Here is a 7500-nt window from a genome sequence, read left to right as displayed (position 1 = left end):
AACTCCGGAACGCCGAGGCCGATTTCCTCCGGGTATGGCTCGTTGCGTGCGGCAGGAGGAGGCGCAGCGTTCGGTACCGAGCACTCGGAGGTGCGGTGCTGCCCGCCGGAGTGACAGCGAAAGGCTGCGCACCCCTTTCCGCCTGCTAACTCGGCGTCCGTGAGACCGACCGACTCCGCTTTAGCACCGGAGCTAGAGTGGGGCAAGGGGCACCGAAGGGTACCGGAACGATGACGTTCGCACACCGGGAAGTCGAGTGCCGGGCCGCCGAAAGCGAGCAGGGTGCCACCGCTCGGGGCCCCGGTTTGTCCGTCCCACCCGGAGGCCCATATCTCCGGAAGGCACAGGCCGATTTCCTCCGGGTATGGCTCGTTGCGTGCGGCCGGACCAGGCGCAGCGGACGGTACCGAGCACTCGGAGGTCGGGCGCTGCCCGCCGGAGGTACAGCGAAAGGCTGCAAACCACTTTCCGCCGCCTCCCTCCGCGGGCGTGAGACCGACGGTCGTCGGGTTTGTTTCCGCGGCTAGAGCAGGACGAGGGGCAGCGAACGGTACCGGAAGGAACCCGGTCGCACACCGGGAAGTCGACTAGCGGGCCGCCGAAAGCGAGCACGGGGCCCCGGTTTGTCCGTCCCACCCGGAGGCCCATATCTCTGGAAGGCACAGGCCGATTTCCACCGGGTATGGCTCGTTGTGTGCGGCAGGACCAGGCGCAGCGGACGGTACCGAGCACTCGGAGGTCGGGCGCTGCCCGCCGGAGGTACAGCGAAAGGCTGCAAACCACTTTCCGCCACCTCCCTCCGCGGGCGTGAGACCGACGGTCGTCGGGTTTGTCTCCGCGGCTAGAGCAGGACGAGGGCAGCGAACGGTACCGGAACGAACCCGGTCGCACACCGGGAAGTCGACCAGCGGGCCGCCGAAAGCGTGCTCGGGTCCCCGGTTTGTCTGTCCCACCCGGAGGCTGATATCTGAGGAAGTCCGAGGCCGATTTCCTCCGGCTAACTCGGCGGGCAATGTGTCCCCCCCCCACCATCTTCGGCTGATTACCGTGGCTGGACCGGATCAAGGAGCAACGGAACCGTGCCAGAACGACGTCGGTCGGACGGCGTGAACTGATAGTGCCGAGGCCGGAAACCGAGCCGGAAATGTGCACCGATTTATTGGTCCCACTCGCAGGCCCATATCTCCGGAAGGCCGAGGCCGATTTCCTCCGGGTATGGTTCGCTGCGTGCAGCCGGAAGGGGAGCAGCGGACGGCACTGAGCAGCCGGAGGTGCGGCGCTGCCCGCCGGAGCTGCAAGCGAAAGGCTGCGCACCGCTTTCCGCTGGCTAACTCGGCGGCCGTCAGGCCGACCGACTCCGCTTCAGCACGGGAGCTGGAGTCGGGCAAGGGGCACCGAAGGGTACCGGAAGGATCACGTTCGGACACCGGGAAGTCGAGTGCCGGGCCGCCGAAAGCGAGCTCGGGGCCCCGGTTTGTCCGTCCCACCCGGAGGCCCATATCTCGAGAAGGCACAGGCCGATTTCCTCCGGGTTTGGCTCGCTGCGTGCGGCCGGACGAGGCGCAGCGAACGGTACCGAGCACTCGGAGGTGCGGCGCTGCCCGCCGGAGGTACAGCGAAAGGCTGCAAACCGCTTTCCGCCTCCTCTCCCCTCGGGCGTGAGACCGACGGTCGTCTGGTTTGCTTCCGCGGCAAGAGCAGGACGAGGGGCACCGAGCGGTACCAGAACGAACCCGGTCGCACACCGGGATGTGGAGTGCCCGGCCCAAACCCGCTACCCCCCCCCCCCCCCCAACACCCGAAAGCGAGCCCCGGTTTGTGGATTAAAAGTGAAGCGGCAAAGATTTGTAAAACAGCGTGAAATGATGAACCAGAAGCCCAAAGTAATGGTGGGAATAAAAGTTCCAAAATGTGAAATGGTGAACCAGAAGTTGTGTGAACTGTTTAACCCAAAGTGGCAAAAATGGATTAAAAGGGGTGAAATGATCGACCGCAAAGCAGGGCAAGCATTAAACAAAAGCAGCAGCATTTTTTAAAAAGGGACAAATGGTTTACCAGAATCCCAAAAGAATGCTCAGAGACTTAAGTCCCAAAGGGGAAATGGTTAACCAGTAGCTGGGTGAACTGCTTAACCCAAAGTGGGAAAAAGGATAAAAAAGGGGTGAACTGATCAACCAGAAGTCGACAACAATGTGCGGCGATTAAGTCTGAAAGAGGGAAAGGTTGACCGGAAAGCAGGGAAATGATTAAACAAAAGCAGAAAAATTCAGTAAAAAGGGGCAAGTGGTGAACCAGAAGTTGGGTGAACTGCTTAACCAAAAGTGGGAAAGAGGATTAAAAGGGGAGAAATGTTGAACCAGATGTCGAAAACAATGCGCGGCGATGAAGTCTGAAAGAGGAAAAGGTTGACCGCAAAGCAGGGAAAGGATTAAACAGAAGCAGCAATATCTTTTAAAAAGGGACAAATGGTGAACCAGAATCCCAAAAGAATGCTCAGAGACTTAAGTCCCAAAGGGGCAAATGGTTAACCAGAAGCTGGGTGAACTGTTTAACCAAAAGTGGGAAAAAGGATTAAAATGTTGTGAAATGATTAACCAGAAGGCGAAAGCAAAGTGCGGCGGCGAAGTCCTAAAGGGGAAAAGGTTGACCATAAAGCAGGGAAATGATTAAACAAAAGCGGAAAAATTCAGTAAGAAGGGGCAAATGGTTAACCAGAAGTTGGGTGAACTGCTTAACCAAAAGTGGGAAAAAGGATTAAAAGGGGAGAAATGTTTAACCAGATGTCGAAAACAATGCGCGGCGATGAAGTCTGAAAGAGGAATAGGTCGACCGCAAAGCAGGGAAATGATTAAACAAAAGCAGAAAAATTCAGTAAAAAGGGGCAAATGGTGAACCAGAAGCTGGGTGAACTGCTTAACCAAAAGTGGGAAAAAGGATTAAAAGGGGAGAAATGTTGAACCAGATGTCGAAAACAAGGTGCGGCGATGAAGTCTGAAAGAGGAATAGGTCGACCGCAAAGCAGGGAAAGGTTTAATCAAAAGCAGCAATATCTTTTAAAAAGGGACAAATGGTGAACCAGAATCACAAAAGAATGCTCAGAGACTTAAGTCCCAAAGGGGAAATGGTTAACCAGTAGCTGGGTGAACTGTCCAACCCAAAGTGGGAAAAAGGATTAAAAGGGGTGAAATGATTAACCAGGAGGCTAAAGCAATGTGCCGCGGTGAAGTCCTAAAGGGGAAAAGGTTGACCAGAAAGCAGGGAAAGCATTAAACAAAAGCGGCAACATTTTTTAAAAAGTGGCAAATGGTTAACCAGAATCCCAAAAGAATGCTCAGAGACTTAAGTCCCAAAGGGGAAATGGTGAACCAGAAGCTGGGTGAACTGGTGAACCAAAAGTGGGAAAAAGGATTAAAAGGGGAGAAATGATTAACCAGGAGGCTGAAGCAATGTGCCGCGGTGAAGTCCTAAAGGGTAAAAGGTTGACAAGAAAGCAGGGAAATGATTAAACCAAAGCGGAAAAATTCAGTATAATGGGGCAAATGGTTAACCAGAAGCTGGGTGAAATGGTTAACCAAAAGTGGCAAAAAAAGATTTAAAGGGGAAAAATGATTAACCAGAAGTCGACAACAATGCTCGGCGATGAAGTCTGAAAGGGGAAAAGGTTGACCAGAAAGCAGGGAAACGATTAAACAAAAGCGGCAACATTTTTAAAAAGTGGCAAATGGTTAACCAGAATCCCAAAAGAATGCTCAGAGACTAAGTCCCAAAGGGGAAATGGTTAACCAGAAGCTGGGGGAAATGGTTAACCAAAAGTTGCAAAAATGATTAAAAGGGGTGAAATGATTAACCAGGAGGCTGAAGCAATGTGCCGCGGTGAAGTCCTAAAGGGGAAAAGGTTGACCACAAAGCAGGGAAAGCATTAAACAAAAGCGGCAACATTTTTTAAAATTGGCAAATGATTAACCAGAATCCCAAAAGAATGCTCAGAGACTAAGTCCCAAAGGGGAAATGGTTAACCAGAAGCAGGGGGAAATGGTTAACCAAAAGTTGCAAAAATGATTAAAAGGGGTGAAATGATTAACCAGGAGGCTGAAGCAATGTGCCGCGGTGAAGTCCTAAAGGGGAAAAGGTTGACCACAAAGCAGGGAAAGCATTAAACAAAAGCGGCAACATTTTTAAAAAAGTGGCAAATGATTAACCAGAATCCCAAAAGAATGCTCAGAGACTAAGTCCCAAAGGGGAAATGGTTAACCAGAAGCTGGGGGAAATGGTTAACCAAAAGTTGCAAAAATGATTAAAAGGGGTGAAATGATTAACCAGGAGGCTAAAGCAATGTGCCGCGGTGAAGTCTGAAAGAGGGAAAGGTTGACCAGAAAGCATTAAACAAAAGTGGCAACATTTTAAAATAATTGGCAAATGGTTAACCAGAATCCCAAAAGAATGCTCAGAGACTAAGTCCCAAAGGGGAAATGGTTAACCAGAAGCTGGGGGAAATGGTTAACCAAAAGTTGCAAAAATGATTAAAAGGGGTGAAATGATTAACCAGGAGGCTAAAGCAATGTGCCGCGGTGAAGTCCTAAAGGGGAAAAGGTTGACCAGAAAGCAGGGAAAGCATTAAACAAAAGCGGCAACATTTTTTAAAAAGTGGCAAATGGTTAACCAGAATCCCAAAAGAATGCTCAGAGACCAAGTCCCAAAGGGGAAATGGTTAACCAGAAGCTGGGGAAATGGTTAACCAAAAGTTGCAAAAATGATTAAAAGGGGTGAAATGATTAACCAGGAGGCTGAAGCAATGTGCCGCGGTGAAGTCTGAAAGAGGGAAAGGTTGACCAGAAAGCATTAAACAAAAGTGGCAACATTTTTTAAAAATTGGCAAATGGTTAACCAGAATCCCAAAAGAATGCTCACAGACTAAGTCCCAAAGGGGAAATGGTTAACCAGAAGCTGGGTGAAATGGTTAACCAAAAGTTACAAAAATGATTAAAAGGGGTGAAATGATCAACCAGAAGTCGAAAACAATGTGCGGCGATGAAGTCCTAAGGTGGAAAAGTTACCCAGAAGGCAGGGAAATGATCAAACGAAAGCAGCCAAAAAATTATTAAAAGAGGGGAACTGATGAACCAAAAGATGAGAAACGGCCCGCAGAGACTAAGTCCAAAACGGGAACTGGTGAACCGGAAATGATTAACCAAAAACTAAGTCCGAAGAGGGAACTGGTAAACCAGAACTGAGTAACCCGATTTTTAAAATTAATTATAAATGGGGAAACGATTGAGCAAAAGGCGGAAATTAAGTCACAGGGACCAGGTCCGAAAGGGCAAGAGGTTACCCCGTAGGGGGCATTCGTCAACTCAATCTGAAAATTTTGGAGGCAAATCTGACCAAAATGCGGAAATCGGACCACACCGCGAGGGGCGCCATTCGACGGGGCAGGGGTAGACGCGTCGAACGGTGCCTGAAGGTCCCGGCTGCGACACGTGAGTCCGGAGATATGGCCAGTCAAAGTCTGATGGGAGGTACCGAAGCCGAAAAATCGAAACGCGTTTGCGGCGATTCGGTGTCAGAAAGTCGGTCACGAATTCAAATTCGTCCCGCTGATTCGCCAATTGCCAGCCGGTTCCGGGGGGATTGGCGGGGTACCTGCAGGATAGTAAGAGGTGGCATGTCGAGACTTAGCCTGTTTACCAGACTTGTGTCCAGCGCCTCCAGGTCTGCAGAGACCGACCCGGGCTGCCGCCCAACCGACTTTTAAGCCTTTTGGGAGTGGGAATTTTTCCCATTTTTCCCCATTTTTCGGGTTTTTTGGTCGGGCTTGAAAACGGCGGCCCCGAGGCCTCCCGGGGCTGGCGGGCTTCGGCTCCCTTGCGAGAGGGTCCGAATTCCACCCGTTTAAGCCCAGAAAGGAGTTCGGAAGTCAGTCGGTCGAGGGAACCCCTTCGGAAGTCCGACGGGGATGGATTCGGCCGGCGTTTCGGATCTCCGGTCAGAGGATTCCCCCCCTGGGCGGGGGGGTGCGAGTAGCTGCCGGCAAACGGTCCCTTGCACTTGTGGCACAAAAAGTCCGAGCACAGGTTAATGAGTTGGCCGCGGAAGCCCCTATGCCGAAATGAGAAAGCCCCCGTTGCGGGGATTTAGTGACGCATCTGCGGCCGGAGGTGGGAGGCCGTCCTGCCGAATTGACACTTGTCATTCGGGCACCTAGGGATTGGTCGGGTACCCGGAGATTTTCGAGAACACGATTTTCAGAGCTTTCTCTGACAGCCCAGGTGCACTTTAAGAGTGCCTGAAAAAGTGACACTTGGCAAAAGGCTCTCAATTTCAAAGCGGAGACCTTTACAAGAGCACTCGGAAGTCACCTGTCAGCATTTAAAGCTACATCAGGCGGCAATTTTCGAACTCTTTGTCAGTCTGAAATCGTGTTGAGCCTCGACAGCGTCGGGCTCAGGCAGGAGGAGCTTGCCAGCAGAGAGAGGCTCACCATGGATTGCTGGTGGATGCTTTTCGAAAACATATACACATTATATTATATTATAATAATATAAAGAAAAAAAAGAGTTTCTCAAAATCTCTGTGACACTTTGCAGATTTTTTTGAAAGCCAATAAAGAGAACTCTTTAACTTGAAAGTCACCTGTGCCGGCATAGCGATGACTTTTAAAACAGGTTGACACTTTCGAGCCGCGGCGGCTCTGAATCACCCCAGACACCAAGTGTGTTTGTGGGCAAGGCACCGCGGCCGGTGGGCTGCTTTTATAATAACGGGCACGCAGACTTTTTGAGAGGAATCGGTACTCTCTTCCGATCGATTTGGCGACTCGCGTCCGACATGGGAGGGCCCGAGCGGTCCAGCCAAGGCTGGTGTTCAGGCTCGTCAGGTTCCTCTCTCTGTCCCAAGTGGCAGACGGACAGTTTTAAAAGTCAGTGGGTTTTGTCGGCACGACTCTCCTGTTCACCCGCTGGCGTATTGCTCTCTTGTGAGGCCGAGAAGTCCACCTGTGTTGTCTAACAGAGGTCCGATTCAAGCTCCAGAGCCCGGGTGTCTGCCGTCTCGAGTGGAGCGGGAATGTGCACAGCAAGTCCCGTTCTGGTAGCTGAACACGAGATTTCTCTAGCAACTGAGCACCAAAACACGTCACCCTTTTAGAGCTGGAGGGCTGAGTGTGTGCATGTATCTTGAACGCTATGGTTTGCAAACTCCAGTCGGACCTGGCACACCAACCTCTCCCCTGTCACGGGCAGGGGGGGGAAGGCCATGTGTGCCCAGCAGACACGACGAAGGCGGCTAGAAAGGGTCACTGTAGCTTAACCACCCAAGCGTGTCCGTGACCTTAACGGTCTGTGCCTGGCAAAAGGTGGGCTCCTTTCGACTTTTGTTTGTTGCTGGCTGTCTGTCATGCATTACCGCTTGCAAGCCCAGGTTGGAACCGGCGCCAACCTCCCTCGTCATGGTGGGGGGAGGCCATGTGCCCAGCCCGACGGTGGCTGCAAAGGCCCATTGTAG

This window comes from Heptranchias perlo, unplaced genomic scaffold (assembly GCF_035084215.1).
Source record: "Heptranchias perlo isolate sHepPer1 unplaced genomic scaffold, sHepPer1.hap1 HAP1_SCAFFOLD_1140, whole genome shotgun sequence".
In the NCBI taxonomy this organism is placed as follows: Eukaryota; Metazoa; Chordata; class Chondrichthyes; order Hexanchiformes; family Hexanchidae; genus Heptranchias; species Heptranchias perlo.
Note: the sequence above shows the minus strand (reverse complement) of the source record.